The sequence below is a fragment of the Anolis sagrei genome, chromosome 4 (genome assembly GCF_037176765.1).
Source record: "Anolis sagrei isolate rAnoSag1 chromosome 4, rAnoSag1.mat, whole genome shotgun sequence".
Classification (NCBI taxonomy): domain Eukaryota; kingdom Metazoa; phylum Chordata; class Lepidosauria; order Squamata; family Dactyloidae; genus Anolis; species Anolis sagrei.
The window spans coordinates 158,762,939-158,781,837 of record NC_090024.1 but is presented as its reverse complement, the minus strand read 5'-3'; positions in this window follow the sequence as shown (position 1 = coordinate 158,781,837).

The following is an 18,899-nucleotide window of genomic DNA, read 5'->3' as shown; positions in this document are numbered from 1 at the left end:
TCCTCTCTCCATGTGAAGATGGTAGTGGAAGAAAGTGGGGCTAGCACATTATCTTTGTCATGTATGTACTTAAACTTAGAGTGAAAAATGTCTGACTAGAGTGAACGTAGTGTCAAGATATAGCTTAGTAGGAGACAGGTTTGTAGACAGGAGTGACCTACAGAGAAAAAAATATATGTGAGGGGTGAATTTGAAATTTCTTAGAAGAAGGGTGGTAGAAAAGATGCAGAATAAAATGTACGAAGTGTCGAGTCAATCGTGGTCAGTCCTAATACAATGCTGATAGTTGCATATTGACCCAGAATAAAAAATTGGTTCTGAAATATTCTGAATTGCAGATGTGGAAACTATAAAAATACGTCTCATTAATGGTTCCCAATTATTCTTCATTACAGAAAAAAATATGTAAAACCAGGCCTCCAAATAAATCAATATAGAAGTGTCATTCTTCCCTCTCCCCCTCAAGTTAGCTATAGCTTCACAATAGTAAGTGATATTGAGCTCCTCACAACAGTAAACTGATAAGGTGTATTCTACTGATGGTTTTATGTTTAATGGGTGAAATGAAGAATCTCACACAACTTTCCTGACTGATTCTCCTGGATCTGTTTCCACACTCTCTGTTCTAAGGAGGAAAAATGCTCACCATTACCTTTTGCTCACAGAGGAGGGAAGATCAGCAGTATGTTGTGTTCCTTTCTGTCTCATGCACTTTCTGGGGGCCTTCTTTCCTTCCTTCTCTGTGTTGTGAGTGTCATGTGTTTACTTCCCCAAGATTCCTCCTTCCTTCCTTCTCCTCCTCCTCCTCCTCCTCCTCCCCCCTTCCTCCCCCTTTGATTGACCCTAAGGGACATCTAGTCCAACCTCCTTCTTTCTGCCATGTAGAAAAAGCACAATCAAAGCACCCACAACAGATGGGCATCCTGCTTCTGAATAATAATAATAACAACAACAACAACAACATGTTCCTAGTTTGTAAGTGTTATTTCCTATTTAATTGTGTAGTCCTTACTTTGAAAGTAGTTGTGCTCCAGAAAATTCATTTTTGTGCCCACAAACTTGTTAAATTGGTGGAGATTCTACAAGATGTTCAATCATTAAGTAATTAGAGCAAAATGTGTTATAGCAGGATGTCCCTTCTGCAAATACAAAGTTTTTGCAGTTTAATAAACGTTTCCTGTGTGTTTATGATAAAACCAATTAAGAAAAGACATTTATAACCCAGGAACAAAAATCATAGTCCAGGAGAGGAGGTGTTTCTTTTCACAAAGAAAATCGGGGAGGGACAGTGGGTAGGAACAATTCTCTGCAATGTAATTTCTGTAGTTATCTTCTGCCCCACACATTTTGTCTGTTTTTTAAAAAGAGAATATTGTTTTGATAACACATGAATTCATTTGGCTTTCACTTGCTAAAATGCTTTCAAAATTAAAATGGCCCCCATTAATTCAGAATCCTGAGAAGGGTTCATTTTTATGATCCCGCTACAATCATTACATTATAGCTCCAGGGCAGCTTTTGAAAATGACCAATTGAAACACATCAGAAATTAAGGCAGTGTTCTCCTTAATTTCTGGTAGACATCAAATAATGGAATGGCTTTCCTTGGAATTTACAATCTGTGGTAACATGTTATTTGTATAATATATTGCCCTCTCAAGCCAGACTGATTTAAGCAATTTAACCTAGGGGAACTTCACCCTTGACAAAAGCATTTATGAGGTGAACTTTTGAGGCACAAGACATCACCCTCTTCTTCCCTCTTAATAATGTTTGACGCCACATGTGATACATTCTCGGGGATATGAACAATTACTTCATATCTATGCAAAATATAGAGAAAGTATATATATCCATAGCAACATTTCTCAAGTGCTATTTTTTTAGCTGTTCAGAATATTTAGCCATAATAGTAAAATATATGTTATATTTAATAAATAATAATAATGGAATCATAGAGTTGGAAGAGACCTTGTGGGCCATCACGTCTAACCCCCTGCCAAGAAGGAGGGAAATCAAATTCAAAGCACCATTCTGCCTCTGCTTAAAAGCCTCGAAAGAAGGAGCCTCCACCACACTCCGGAGCAGAGAGTTCCATTGCTCACAGTTAGGAAGTTATTTCTAATATTCAGGTGGAACCTCCTTTCCTGAAGTTTGAAGCCATTGTTCCACATGCTATTCTCCAGGGCAGCAGAAAACTTTATTTATAGACCACCACCCCTCTCTCCCCAAGGGGACTCAGTATGGTTTACACACAAAAAGGCAAATATTCAATGCTCAAAAAATGCAAATACATTAAAGTAATACAACACAATACAAAATAATAACAGTGAGCTTTAGTTAGGTTTGCTGTGAACAAATGTCTTTAGTATTATAGTCGTAGGGCCAAATCTTATTGGTGAGTATAAGAAAAATGTGTTTAATGTAGCCCATTTTTGAGTAGCCCTTTAAAGATGTTTCATATCTACTAGTAGCTGGACATGTTGAATTTAACTTTTATGTTTATGCTTGCTACGGTCCAAAAAGTGACATGGTAGAATATCACTGAGAAAGAAATGTGTTCAAACATTATCCCTTTTGTCTTTCTTTTATTAAATATCCACATACAGATGGCTTACTTTAAATTGATTTATTTATATTTTATTTATATTCTACTCTTCATCAAAGAAACTGAATGAAACAAAAGAGTCAATATACAGTACAAACATGCACTTCAAAAGGAATTAGAAATATCCCAAACCATAAATTAAAAATTTCTCAACCCACAAGCATCCATATATATATATATATATATATATATATATATATATTAAAAAAAGATATAACTGGAATTCTGTATAAGCTTATTCTTAACTAAGCAATTTAGTTTGGACCAAAAACTCTACAAACTTGATGGAAATGTCATTCAACCATGTTTTGATTTTTAGTGAATGGACCTCTTTCTCCCCATGTAGTGGCTACCCAGTAAAGTAGGTTGCAATTGTGACAACAGCATCAAAATCATGACTAAGTAATGATCATGAATGTAAAACAGTTTTATATAGATGATCAATGCATCACAATCTCAACACATTTAACATGTATGCACCTTTACTGGGCATCAGCTGTATTGGCAGAAGGAGTTCCCTTCCTTTGATGATCAAAGCATGGCTGAATTATATTTCCATCAGGCTTGGTGAGACTAGATCCGAAAAGTTATTTAGTTAGATACATAGTTAAGCATAAACTGATGTGGCATTCTATCCAATAAACCCTCAGTACAAACTCAGAAGAAGTAAATCACCACCTTCACAATAACAAGAGATTATAAAAAATATGTATATTCTAAAAGTTACAAAGTAAAAATAAACAGCTTACTTGAATAGATCACCTGGGCAGGAAATTTCAGGCTGTGGCCTCTTTTTAAATTCCCCACTTTCTCTTGTTCAGGATCTCTTCAGATCCTGAAGTAAAGTCCTCTTCAAATGCTATAGCTCCTTCCTTCCCTTCCCCTTGAATGTGTGATATATGTGAGAATGAAAAGAGAGATTGGAATGTCTAGTTAGGAAAAGGAGTGAAGAGTGCTTTTGAATACCTGCCACATGGTTGCAGTCTTTTACTTATTAGAGTCTAATGATTTGAGAAAACACACAATTATTAACTGGAAAATGGAACAATTCTCTATTCAGCCCTTTCTAGAAAGACATAGTAAATGTTGCCTTACATTAGCATTTCACAGTCTAGTATTATCCAGATGCATTGGAGTACAGTTCCCATTATGTCCAGTCACCACAGAAACTAGCAGTGTGATTATGACCCAATTTGCAGTGAAAACATGTGGAAATCAACAGAATTTGAAAGCTGCTTTTTGCTATAACAATACACATTTCTTTTGTAAGATAAAATCATATGCATTTGTAATCATTTCTAGATTTGACAGAGGTCACCAGTAATTCACAAATATACCATACAGGATTTCCTTCTTCCATTTCTTCCTTCTTAAAAGGGGGGAAATTGAGAGCGGGGGGGGGGGGGGTATTTATTTATGAGTTATAGCTTTTTCATTGATTTCTCTGGACAGATCAAACCATGGTAGGTCAGAAACATTAAAGAAAGTCAACACTTTCATTCTGGGAATGCTGGAAACACTAATGTCTGACATACAGAGGGCACAACCTTTAAATCAAATACACAGACTTACCAAGATCAATGCGTGAATTCTGTCTGAAATACTCAGATTACCTGTTTCTTTGAAACAGACATTTATCACTGTAAAAATAATACTCAGGAAAATTAAGGGAAGCAGGTAAAGTGTTGCTACAAATACCATGAGTTATTTTCAGCAACTGATCTGATTTTGAAGAGAGCTACTATCTTGAAAAATGCCCACTTCGGAAGAACTGCATTGATGTATTAGCATCAGTATTAGTAATGAAACACTGTGGTGAAGTGATTTGCGCATCTGGCTATCGATCTCAAATGGGGCTTTCTTCGGCAGCATACACCAGTTCAGCCCTAATTGACCCATGGAGCCCACTGGCTCCCATTTCACGACATAAGCTTCCAGTGGGGCTTTGTTGGTCAACTTGCATGGAACCAGCATAAGTCACTACTGTGGAAACATGGGAGGCTTTCTGTGTTGCACCAGAAGGAATGGGGGGAAGCCACGCAGTCAACATTCCCACCCCTGAGGAATTGGCTTAAAGGTAAGCTAGGCAATGTGCGGCATGGGGAAACTGATTCCTCGTGCCCCTGATGGCAGTCACTGGATTTGCCATGACGCACAGTGATTATGGCAGCCCATATAAAGAGGTCTCATGACATCATATGTTTTTTCCCCATGGAAATCCAATGGGTGGCTTTAGGCAAGTCATAAACTGTCAGATCCCCCCAAAACCTGTGATAGGTTCTCCTTAGGGTGGTCATAATTTGGAAATGATTGGAGGCATACAACAACATGAATAGCAAGATCACATGCATTTTGACTAACCCTGTATATAATTTTATCAAAATTCCCAGTATACAGCTCAATACAATAGCATAAAGCAAATTGAAAAGGAGCAGTTCTAAGTTCAAAGACTGATAGATCCCAATATATATAGGCTTCAGGGATATGTGTTCAATGAAGAAAGCTTTCAGACCAAGTAAACAGACAATGAGTCATGAAGTCCAAAGGAAAGTCCAAATAGCATCAAAATGGGTCTCAAAAGTGTCTTGTAACCAAGTGGTTAGAATGGTAAATATTATCCTTTACCAAAACTTAATTTTAGTGAGAACCTCTTTAATCAAAACCTAAACCTTTCTCCTTGTCTGATAAATGGTAGGAGAAAATTAATCTTGTAGAAATTTCACAATTAGACAATTGGGGTAAACTGTAGGGGTGATGCAGATATCTGAAGTGGCTTGGGATTGTGTAATAGCTGGTCTATTTTAACCTTCATTTTAATTTTCGTTTTTAATTTTTGTGGTATGAAATTTTATCTTGACATTTTAATGATGATATTTTTAGTTATATTTCAACCTAATCAGGTTTGAATGTGTGTTGGTTTGCTGTTGTGGGGTCTTGGGATGGTGATTGTTGTCTGTTTGTGCACGTTTCTGTTTTTGTTTTTAATGTTGATGCGGTCAATAAACTATTCAATAAACTTTGCTTTGCTTTACTGACCCATTGCCTGAATTTTTAAAAACTGGAAGAATTATATTTTGCTCTACATGCATGTGTTCCCTGGTTTTGGAAGAAATGGTGTACACAAATTGTGGAAATTTCATTGAAAAGAGTGCTAATTTTCTTATACTTATGGCCAAAAAAATCTTGGGAGTGTGGGTGTGGGTTAATAAACCTCTGCATAGGCTATTTTGACAAGAATATAATGTAGTGATATTTTTCACATTGCTATTCTATGCCTGTAAGATGTAATTGTGGACTCACACTTACCTTTTGAGAGAAAATAATCACCCTGTCTTCTGGTAGCTAAAGTTATGATTCAGTCTACTGAATGGCTCCCGGTTTCTTAGAGAAGTATTTTCCTAGTTTCCCCAAGAGGAATCCATAAAAGCTCTTTCCCCAACTGGAGTGGGATTATACAATGTGCTGACTCTTTTGTGAAAGGCCTTCTTCAACTAATTTGTAACATCCCTGTTTATTAGGCCCGTTTGATCAAGAAAAAATTTGTTTCTAAAATCAATTCGTAATTGGGGTGTTTTTTTGTTTCGATATTTAAAATATTTACAAAACTTTCCAAAAAAATGTTTTGTTATTTACGAAATTTCGTAAATATTTACAAAACATTTTTTAAACTCCATTTGCCTAGTATTTTAAATATCGAAATTTTTTCTTGATCAAACAGGCCTAATTTCCAACAGACCTCTGAGGATGCCTGATGTGGGCAAAATGTCAGGAGAGAATGCTTCTGGATTGGTCATACATACAGCTCTGAAAACTCACACAACCGGCCTCCCGCGCCATCCAATCGGCTCCGCCGGCTCCTGCGCCCTCCTCCTCCTCCTCCCAGCTGTGTTGTGATGGCGTGCACGCGCTCACCCTTACAACCGGCCTCCGCGCGCCATCCAATCAGCTCCGCCGGCTCCTGCGCCCTCCTCCTCCTCCTCCTCCTCCTCCCAGCTGTGTTGTGATGGCGCGCGCTCCGCTCACCTTTACAACCGGCCTCCGCTCCTGCTGTTAGCCCCGCGCGCCATCCGGCTCGGGCTCCTGCGCCCTCCTCCTCCTCCTCCTCCTCGCACTTCCTGCAACACAGCTGGTAGGAGGAGGAGGAGGAGGGGGGCGCAGGAGCCCGAGCCGGATGGCGCGCGGGGCTAACAGCAGGAGCGGAGGCCGGTCGGAGCGCGCGCGCACCATCCAATCGGCTCGGGCTCCTGCGCCCTCCTCCTCCTCCTCCTACCAGCTGTGTTGCAGGAAGTGCGAGAAGGAGGAGGAGGAGGAGGGTGCAGGAGCCCGAGCCGATTGGATGGTGCGCGCGCGCTCCGACCGGCCTCCGCTCCTGCTGTTAGCCCCGCGCGCCATCCGGCTCGGGCTCCTGCGCCCTCCTCCTCCTCCTCCTCCTCGCACTTCCTGCAACACAGCTGGTAGGAGGAGGAGGAGGGGGGGGCGCAGGAGCCCGAGCCGGATGGCGCGCGGGGCTAACAGCAGGAGCTGAGGCCGGTCGGAGCGTGTGCGCACCATCCAATCGGCTCGGGCTCCTGCGCCCTCCTCCTCCTTCTCGCACTTCCTGCAACACAGCTGGTAGGAGGAGGAGGAGGAGGAGGGCGCAGGAGCCCGAGCCGATTGGATGGCGCGCGGGTGAGCGCGCGCGCGCCATCCATTGGGAGCGCCGGATTGGCTCCCAGGCACCACATGACCACAGCACTGAAGTCAGCACAGCAGCCGCCATTCCATTTACGAGACGAGCTGAAGCTTGTAAAAAAAATGGGGCTGCTGTTTCGATATTTTCAAACCCTTCCGGGTTTGAAAATATGTTTTGATATCGCGTCGGATATGCAAAAAAAAACCGATTTAAATACGAATTAACGAATTAACGAAACAAAACCGACAGGCCTACTGTTTATCTGCATAAAACTGCATATTGTAATCACTGTCTGATCGCATTGCATTGATGAACAAGGTTGGATCCTAGGATACAGTTGAAATCAATCAGTTAAAACTTTCCAAAGTGCTAAATTACCGTATGTTGTATATTACAATGCAGACAGGAATGAGTGCAGTAGTGATCTAAAGGAGAAATTATGCTCTTTCCAAATTTGGTACTCTAACAGTGGGACATACTGTTTGATCTTTAGATTGTTTGATGTAGATCAGCAAGGGGGTCTCATTTCTATTCATTTAACAATAGCAAAATCTTGCTTTCCACATGAATTGTGTTTGTGTGTGTGTGTGTGTGTATCTGATGTGTGTGTTTGTTTGTGTGTCTGTAGGAGAGAAAGAAAGTGAGAGATATTGATTTAGTGCTTACATAAGTCTTAAAACTCAAAAAGCAAAATAATTTACATATTACCATAACAAGGGGAATACTTTTTAACTGAGATTTGTGAAGTTCAAAAATGACTTGATTTTAGTATCACTTTATTTTCTAGAACTCATTTTTTTTCCAGCAAGGAGTTGAATTCTGTTTCTTGGTCTCAATTGCTTTGGAATAAAATGAAGTTGCATACAAAGGGAAAGGCAATCCTTGATTGTGTAATCCATTCTCTAGCCTTAAGGTGCAGATATATATTTGGTAAGCGTTTTATAGTGATGAACAAAGCTGCCAATATGAATCCTCTAAAAAAAGGCAAATTTTCGTAATTCTAAATCTGAAAAGAATTAGCTTATTCAAAAGAAGGTAGCTTGGAATATATATATATATAGCTTGGGACAACTAGATGCTTATTATTATACCTGTAATATACTATTATGTTTAGGGAGATGGGCAGTACAACAAAAGGTAAAAATAGGAGTTTTGTAGCACATTTAAGAACAATCATTTACATTTCCTACCATCCTCAATATATCTGATTCTGAACAAGTGGGGCATGGTTCATGAAAGCTTCATCAGAAATAAATTGTTTAATCTTCATGTTGACACCTTTTTGTCTCATTTTATGCACAGACTTGGATGTTACTTTGACTGGTGTGGCTCCATCCTAAGAATCTGAAACATAGTGAAGTACTTGGTGATATCTTCTAGGGCAGTGGTTCTCAACCTGTGGGTACGCAGGTGTTTTGGCCTTCAACTCCCAGAAATCCTAACATCTGGTAAACTGGCTGGGATTTCTGGAAGTTGTAGGCCAAAACACCTGTGTACCCACAGTTTGAGAACATTGTTCTAAGGAGCTGTAGTATACTCCCTTGAATGACAGCCTCAACTATATAAGGAAGTAAGGATTAGATCAGGGGTCCTCAAACTTTTTTAACAGAGGGGCAGGTCACAGTCCCTCAAACTGTTGGAGGGCCAGATTATAATTTGAAAAATACATGAATGAATTCCTAAGTACACTGCATATATCTTATTTGTAGTTCAAAAATCACTTTAAAACAATACAATAATTAAAATGAAGAACAATTTTAACAAATATAAACTTATTAGTATTTCAATGGGAAGTGTGGGCCTTCTTTTGGCTGATGAGATAGGATTGTTGTTGTTGTGTGCTTTCAAGTTGTTTCAAACTTAGGTTGACCCTGAGTGAAGGCTGGAATATAACCTTAAAGGGCCGTATCTGGCCCCTGGGCCTTAGTTTGAGGACTCTGGATTATTTATTTATTTATTATTTATTTACTTTACTTGTATACCGCTCTTCTCAGCCATTAGGCGACTCAGAGCGCTTAACAACAAGCAGCGGCAAAAATTCAATGCAAACATCATACAGCCATTTAAAAAACAATTAACACAATAATACACTAAGCAATTAACATCAATAACCATCAATAAACATCAATAAACAGCTCACTAGTGTCTCATAACTAAAATCATGATCCAAGCTCGTCATCCGTTGTTCCGATTTCCTATAATTCATTGTAATTCATTGCACTGCCTATTGAAACGCCTGTTCAAATAACCAGGTTTTCACTTTCTTCCGAAATGCCATTAATGAGGGAGCTGATCTGATGTCTGTGGGTAGGGCGTTCCACAGCCGAGGGGCCACCACCGAGAAGGCCCTGTCCCTTCCCCGTCAACCATGCCCGAGTTGCAAACGGGATCAAGAGCAGGGTTTTGCTATGTTGAAATCAAAGCTCTGATGGAAAGGTAGGCCACATTTCTGTAAAAGATTGGTATTTGGGAGATTCATTTGACATGCAAATTGGTGAATATGTAAGGAAATGAATAAGAGAAGAAAATGGAACTAATAGCCCTTTTGTCATATCCAAATCACAGTGAGCTATATCAAGGATATGTGGTACTTTGGACAATATATTACAAAATATGTTATGGATTATATTCTGAAATATGAAACAGGAAATACATTTACAAACCCATTAAGATACTATTTATGGTTAATTTAGCAGGTAGAAATATCATCCATTCTTCTACATATCTACTACAAGAAGCATCAGGACTGTTAATGTACTGCCCTTGCTTTTAATCTGATCCATGCCCTTGAACAAAATCTGAGCTTTGCTGATCCACCAATGCCATGCCTGAGCCAACTTTAATTTCCATTCATTATCTACAGGAACTAGATAAATCTAATTCTTTATGGTTTCACTGCTGTCTAATGGACATGTGAGCATGCTTATAAATATCAGGTATCTAATTTCAGTGTCAGATACATTTTATACATTGATCAGAAGGAATTTAATCAAATGCTGGTAGGTGGAATTTCTTGAAAAAATTCAAGCATGGATGGGCTCCAACTATAAATAAACTAGTAGTTTCTTGTTAAATAGAGAGTTAATATGTTTAGGGGCACATTGGCTCTGTCTTCAGATATGAATAGCATGAAATAACATAACACTAAGATATAGTTACAAGAATTGATCACATCTTAGGCCAATTATAAAAGAAAATCATTATGATGAATATTTTTGAATTTGGATTGCTACATTTCCACCCATCTTCTCCAAGATGCATATGTGTATTTGCATGTATTTAAAAGAATCTATTCATTTGCCAAGGTGAATTCTCATATATTTCATTGTGCTGTCTTCCATTTGTAAAGAGAAAAGATGAAGAAGGTGAAATCCAAAGTGAGTCTTCTTTATTTGGCCCATACACTCCTTGTAACCCTTCACATAGGTGAGTTTACTTTCATGGAAATCACTGTAACATGCCATTCACAATTCCTTCTGCAAGTTAATACTTTGTGAAACATTGTGTTTTCTATACAGAGATTATAATATATGCTTATTGTGAGAAGTAAAGATGTTTCTTAAATTACGAAGAATCATGAAAAACTCTCACAGGTAATTTTTTTTAAAAAAATGAGCCAACAAAATCTGAACCAATTATTTTACAAGTCAAGTTGCTTTCAGAGATTTAACTAGGCTAGCTCCTTTCAGTGCTGATGGATCTTGAGGTGGTTTTATTTTGCCCTCTGCAGTCTCAAGGTCTGCCTTATTAGAAGAGTGAAAAATGAGCCCAAGGCTGGGAATAGGTCATAGAGAGCCAGGCCTGTAGCCGGGGGGGGGGGGGGGGAGGGGATCACCCCCCCCCCCAAATTTTCAGGTTAAAAAAAACCCCTGGTTTACTCATGAATTTTCACTGGTTAACCAAATCCCCATGCTAAGTCTATGAGACGCAAACAAAATAACAGTCCCTCCAGAACTGCAAGCACCAGGCCTGTACCCAGGGGGGGGGGGGGGTCTATTGCCCATGACATTTCTAACATCTCCTCCTCACAGGAGCCCTGTTCTTTTGAGTAACCCAGGTTGATCAGCTCCTGACAATTTAAATCCTTGAATTGCTCTCCCTCAGTATTGCCAAATGAACTAGGATCCTCTAATTCAGGCTTATCCTCACCTCCTGACTTAAAGTGAGTCTAACTGACTGGTATAACTATAGAAATGCCCCAGACTGGTCCCAGATATAGCCATATGCATTGCTAAACTTGCTTCAGTAGCAGGTTGGAATCTGTATTGTCCAGCCGTATCAGCTCCGCTTGACTGTCATTTAACCTTCTGTGATACTGGTGCTGTTCCCATGTATTGCCTTTGACAATACATAGTCACAGAGCTCTTTGCAAGTTCCTGGCTAACATTAGCAGATATGTCCATGAAACCAGGAAGAAGGAGAGCAATCTCTGCTCTTTCCTAGTTGTGCGGGCATCTCTGTTGGCTAGTTGGGAGTGGTAACATGGGCATGATCCATCCCCTTTTCACTACACTGATGAACATGGGGGAAAGGTGATGATGGTAGTGTCCAAACAAAGTCTCTAGTGTTTAAAGACCAAGGATAGGTAACTAACTTTCACAGTACAATACTGTAGCAGTATTATTCCACATTTGCCATAATGGCTGCTTCTTATGGATTCATGGAATTTGTTGTTTTGGAGGTATTAGAGTTCTCTGACTGAGAATTCTATATGCCCCTCTCTCAATTGCAAATGGAGTCATGTAAATCAAATTGGAATCCTAGTATTGTTTATATATTGTGTAAAAGGATTTTGGTGAGCCAGCATGTTTTTCATTTGAGATGCATTCATGATATATTCTCTCCCCTGCCCCATTTTATTTTACTGCCTACTGTAGAATGGTTACTATTAAAATCTCACACCTATCACTTTGGAGATATTTAGCATTACTATGCATTTTTCATAAGTATATGTCAGTAAGAGGTTAATTAGTTGCAACAAATAAATATCCCATGTTATTAGCATTGTACAGCCCTGAGGAAGTTATGCCACCTCTAGAAGACAGAGCTGGATTTTAAATGCTAAAATTCTTAATTCACAACTTGTAAAAGAGATAAGGAAGTGGAGAGCATTAAGCATGCCCCTCCCAATGACAACAGAGAGATAAACGCCTGGAGGCTTATAATATTTGCAGAAAGGGATATCTTTGAAAAGCACAAAATATATCTGATAGTGTTCTGAGTATTCAGCAGATAATATTAGAGACAATGGAAAATGGCTCCTATATGAAATATACAGCCCTATATGAAAGGTTTTAATTTAGGGATAGACAATTTCTAGCAGACATTATTACCCACTATCCATCATGGGCTACACCCTCTGCCATAATGAAATTTCTTGGCAAATACGACTGCTGAATTTCAGCAGCACCTTGGAAAAGCAATTCAAACAAGGAGGTAATGCTTGTTGCAATATTGGTTGAAACCCCTCTAACCCCATTAATGAAAACATTTCCTGTTTGCTTAACTACGTTTTTTTTTTGTAATATTCCACTAAATTTTAGTGAGGTAGTTTTATGCATGATGTTTGTGAGATCGAAAAATGTTTGCAGTATTTAGGTCGCCATGCATTGTCTACTGTCCCTGCTGTACACACATATCTGGGAATAAGATACAGTGAGATTTATTTCTTAAAGACTGAGAGTATGATTTCCACTTGTAATAGTGGTGGAACAAAGAGAATGGCCTCTCTTGAGGATCTCAGAGCTTGGTCAGGTTTGTAAAAGGAAACATGATCTGCCAAATGGCCTCGATCTGGTTCATAGAAGTCTTTATAGGACATGAATTGTGCTGGGAAACAAACTGACCATAAGCCACTAGAGCTGTAGCAACAGGGAAGTTGTGCACGCCTCACAGGTTGCTCCCGTTAACCATCTGGCTACAGCTTTTTGGATGAGCCAAAGTTTCCAAACACTCTTCAAAGGGAGCCCCAAGTAAATCATTTTACAGTCACCCAAACAGGATGTAACTAAGGCATGGCCAAATCCACCATTTTAAGAAATGGTCAGTCAATGCACACAAAAGTGCAAAGGTACTCCTGGCCACCATAGAAACCTGGGCTTCCAAAGTAAATCCACTGAGTTCAAGAGTATGGTAAACTTGGAGGGCAGTGTAACCCCATCTATCACAAGCATTTATCTATCAGCTCTCTCATGCCTAACCCTGCCGTTAACACAAGGTTGTCAAGAACTCTGCCACTTTCAGTCAACTTGTTTGGGAATGGGCGAGACTAAAACTGACAGTGAGTAACTTATGTTTTACAGTAAAAATTGAAATTTTAGTTTTGCTCTTTTGGGTTATAGATCTGACTAGATAAATGTTTGCACATGATAGAGACTTGAATATATATATGAGAAGTAGGATAGCCAACTCTGGTTTGGAGTGTTTGACAACACACAGTGAAATCAGTCAGAATTCTGAGGAATATAAGATGAGCTAAGAGATGCTACACACTGGATCATTTCAGAATCAATCCACAAATGATGGTAGTAATGCAAGTTGAAATTTCTTTTCAGCAGTAGATGTATGTTTTGCAGACATTGCCAACAAGCCTCAACTGCATTTAAGACATTTTATATGCTTCAGGAACCTCACATTTTACCAGCAAAATACAAAGCTTGTTTTGCTAATTCCCTTTATAGTTTCTTTTTCAGCTGTAAATTGTTGCCCACATTTTAGCTAAAGTCTTACAAATCCAAATGTTTTGACTCTTATGTAGCTGTTCTGACACACTAAGATCATTTTATGCTATTAATTTCCAAATAATATCTTTTAAAAAAATGTTTGGCTTGAAGGAGTGACAACAATTCCTCTTATAGCCAGAATGGGAAGAATACTCTAAAACCAATTGTTAGCAAGAGCCTCCTTGGGAAGAAGCTTATATGTTTTATCATGGTACTCTCTCTATGACATCTCCCTGTCAAAGCTGTGGTAAAATGCAACATTTCTAAATTGAATTTTATTCAAAGACTGGGCATGGCCAGTTGGTTACAGTTTCTGCCTCTACTTCCAGCTACCCAAACCTCTGTGTACAATCTATTTAACTTTTAACATTCCGAAGTTAAATGAAGCTTAGTAACAGCTTTCAATGCAGGATTTAATTACCATGCATTTAGGAATAATATGAGAAATTAATCACAAGTCCAACAAAATAGGAATAAATAAAAAGTGTAGTAAGAAAAATAAAATCAGTGTTCTCATTTTATCATAAATAAAGTAGATGTTAGAGATGAACAAGAGAAATGTTCAGACTTTTTATCCACATAAACTACTGGCATGGGCTCTGTAAATACAAGAAAAGATACTAAAACAACTTTTGAGCTAAGAGTTATCCTAGGGCTGGGCAATTCGTTTCGTTAATTCGTTAATTCGTTAAAAATTCGTTATTTTTTTTAATTACAAAATGATTACAAAACTTTTTTTTCAACCCGGAAGTGTTTTTAAATATCGAAACGGCAGGCGCCAAAAATTTTTTTATTTCCGTCCATTTCGGAAATACGTAAGATGGCCGCCTGCCGATGCCGCCGGCTGAGCAAGCGAGCGAGAGGGCGAGCGAGAGGGGCGAGCGAGCGGCGAGCGAGAGGGGCGAGCGAGCGGCGGCGGTGAGAGCCATTCAGCTGTGAAACTCTCTGCCCCAGAGGGAGTGCGGTGGAGACTCTTTGAAACAGAGGCTGGATGGCCATCTGTCAGGGAAGGGCTTTGGGAGTTTTAGTTACGGGGATTTATGGTTCACCTGCAATCAAAGAGCGTTCTGAACCCCACAAGCGGCGAGCGAGAGGGGCGAGCGAGCGGCGAGCGAGAGGGGCGAGTGAGCGGCGAGCGAGAGGGGCGGGCGAGCGGAGAGCGAGAGGGGCGAGCGAGCGGCGACGGTGAGAGCCATTCAGCTGTGAAACTCTCTGCCCCAGAGGGAGTGCGGTGGAGACTCTTTGAAACAGAGGCTGGATGGCCATCTGTCAGGGAAGGGCTTTGGGAGTTTTAGTTACGGGGATTTATGGTTCACCTGCAATCAAAGAGCGTTCTGAACCCCACAAGCGGCGAGCGAGAGGGGCGAGCGAGCGGCGAGCGAGAGGAGCGAGTGAGCGGCGAGCGAGAGGGGCGGGCGAGCGGAGAGCGAGAGGGGCGAGCGAGCAGCCACGGTGAGAGCCATTCATCTGTGAAACTCTCTGCCCCAGAGGGAGTGCGGTGGAGACTCTTTGAAACAGAGGCTGGATGGCCATGTCAGGGAAGGGCTTTGGGAGTTTTAGTTACGGGGATTTATGGTTCACCTGCAATCAAAGAGCGTTCTGAACCCCACAAGCGGCGAGCGAGAGGGGCGAGCGAGCGGCGAGCGAGAGGGGTGGGCGAGCGGAGAGCGAGCGGCGAGCGAGAGGGCCCGCCAGAGTGAGTGCCTGCCTTCCCTCCTTAATAATAATTTAAATTTAATAATAATAATTTTAATTTCTCCTCCCTATTCTACTAAATTAATAATTAAATTTAAAAAATATTTTAAAAATATTGAAAAAAAAGGGCGCCATCTTTACAAAATGTTTTGTAAATATTTACGAAATTTCGTAAATACCGAACCTTTTTTTTGGAAAATTTTGTAATTATTTTAAATATCGAAACAAAAAAACCCCCAATTACAAAACGATTTTAGAAACAAATTTTTGCGTTGTTACCCAGGCCTATTATCTACTGTTTGCTCCAAGAGTTTCATTTATTTTTGTAATCTTGAGGTCTAATGCTCTTTTATTCTTAAGACATTTTTTAGATTCCAGCCCTTGCATTTACTGGCTTCCTGGCTAGTAGGCATGTGCAATCAATAAAAAATGGTAGAGCCCCCAGTGGTGCAGTGGGTTAAACCCCTGTGCTGGCAGGACTGAAGACCGACAGGTCGCAGGTTTGAATCTGGGGAGAGGAGGATGAGCTCCCTCTATCAGCTCCAGCTTCTCATGCAAGGACATGAGAGAAGCCCCCCACAAGGATGATAAAACGTCAAATCATCTGGGTGTCCCCTGGGCAATGTCCTTGCAGACGGCCAATTCTCTCACGGCAGAAGCGACTTGATTTCTCAAGTTGCTCCTGACACAACAAAATAAAAAATGGTTCAAAAGTACTTACAAAACTAGGGGGCACCAGTGCTTCATTTCTAAAGTGTTTCTAAAATATGGTGGCAAAAAATTTGGAACTCTATTAACAAAGTAAAAATGTCATTATTACTTGGTTAATGGCATGCACATTAAAGAAAAAAATACTCTCAGTGGGGAAACTTCAGGGCCTTCTTTCTCCCTCATTTTTTGAGCTATCATAATGAAATTTGCTACAGTAGTACAACACATTCTCCACTCAGCCCACCAAATATCAAAATGTTTTGCTTATAAACTAATTTTTGGAGAATTTTCTAAGTTTTTATAAAAACATTTTTTTAAAAAAAATACAAGAGCTACATCCTTGAATTTTCCAGAGAATGACACAAGGTAACAGGGGATAATTCCCCCCAACTTTAATAATTATTCATACATTTACTGATTTACGGGATTTTGACAAACTTTTTTTTAAAAGCCACAACACTGAATGTCTCTCATAACCAATTGAAAAAAACCAGTTATCAACCAATTCCTCATTTTCATAGAATCCTAGAGTTGGAAGGCGTACAGAAATGTTTATTATAATGTGTTAATATCTGTATTTGTGTTTTACCTTGGTTGCCTATGGCCCAGCTGTGAGAGATAGGTTGCCATGGAAACAAGGCAGAAGAGGAGGTGGGAGGAGCTTAGAGAGAAAAAGGTTTTGAAAGTGCCAATTAGTTTCAGTCAGGAGGAAGAGACCCTGAGAGAGGCAGAGTCAGTTAGGGACTCTGAGAAAGTAGCAGAGTCAGATAGGGACTCTGAGAAGTGAAGCAGTGTAAAGTCAGTTAGGTTTTTAGTGTTTGTGAATATTTCTTCAGCTAGGAAGCTGAAGGGAAAACCTCGTTAGATTACTTTGAGTAAAAAGAATCTAACAGAGGCGTTTTTAGGATCGCCAGTAGTGGAAGACTGGAGATCAGTGGTTTGATCCAGTATAGGTCAAACAGTGAGAATATTCACAACAGGGAACACTGAAATAATAAAACGCTTCACTACAGAAAGAGTTTATAAGTTGTAACATCAAAAGCCTGAATTGTATCTCAACCAAGCCATATTGTAACCATCAAGCATATGCCAAGCTCAACATCTTCATATAGCAACAATACGCTTTGTTTAATAATAAACTTGTTCTCTTTGTTATTTTAAAACTGCCTCATCTCCATTGATTTTACGTTCGGTGCACCCACTCTACCAAAGTTACCTCACAACCTAAACAGTGACTTTAATACCAGCATCTCTATACATTTGGTGGCAGGTTTAATTTAGCATTCCCGGAACTTCCTTACAATTTTTGGTGGCATTCGGTGGCATTAATACTTCTTTACAGAAGGGACCCACAAGGTTCATCTAGTCCAACCCCCTTCTTCAGGCAGAAGGGCACCATCCAAAATCTATTAACATAATTATTAATTAATATCCCTCTAAATTAAGTAACAAATTATTAATATACCTCAAAATAAAGTAATTTGATCAAGCCAACAGATTCATTCCAGAAACATGATGGGTGGCTGGGTTCTCAGATCTCTTATGATTGAAGATTAGATTACTACAAACAGCAATATGATCTACTAGTCTTCACTGATCTAAATCAACCCATGCTTGTGAGCCTGCTGAAAATGGAGGGCAGGACTGTGTTGAACTACAGGTATGGCAAATGGGATGGATTACTTTCAATATCCCTGAAGACGCAGGTTTGCAGCTTGGGAGTGATCCTGGACTCATAGCTGAGCCTGGAACCCCAGATCTCAGCAGTGGCCGGGAGAGCTTTTGCACAATCAAAACTTGTGCGCCAGTTGAGCCCATACCTTGGGAAGTCAGATCTGGCCACAGTGGTCCACGCTCTTGTTATATCCCGAATAGATTACTGCCAAAATTAGTGGCTGCTGTTAGGAGGGACAAATCTCTCCCCTATTCTAATTGAGCTTTCTGATACTGAGCAGAATTCTGGAAATGTAGTTAAGGACAGGGCCTTTTGAGTTCTCTACCATAGGGCTCCTTGTCTTCCTAAATTACATATCCCAAAATTCTGTGCTCTTTCAGTCTCTTTTCCAGCTCACTCAGCTCATCCCGCCCTGCTGCTTTCCTCTCCTCATGGTGAGAGGCAGCCTATCTCTTCTTAATTTAAAGAGGAATGGAGGCCTTTTTAGCTTTATCTCACTTGTACTATAATGAACCTGACTTCTGAGCATTACAGATTTTTTTTTAAAAAAAAACTACTGGGTGAGTTTTGATCCTTAAGTTTTTGCGTGGACAGCTCCTGATGTTTCTTAATATCTATTCATGAATACAAAACTTACAAATTAGATACAACTAACAATTTAAAAACAAACATTTGCACACCCCTATTATTTGTGTGTAGTCTAATATAATACTACAAGGAGAATATAAAGAAATGTATGAGGAACAGAGTCTAACTTTCATATCAAGCCATACATCCTAAAATTTTCAGACATACACTCCAGAGCAAGTGTGAACA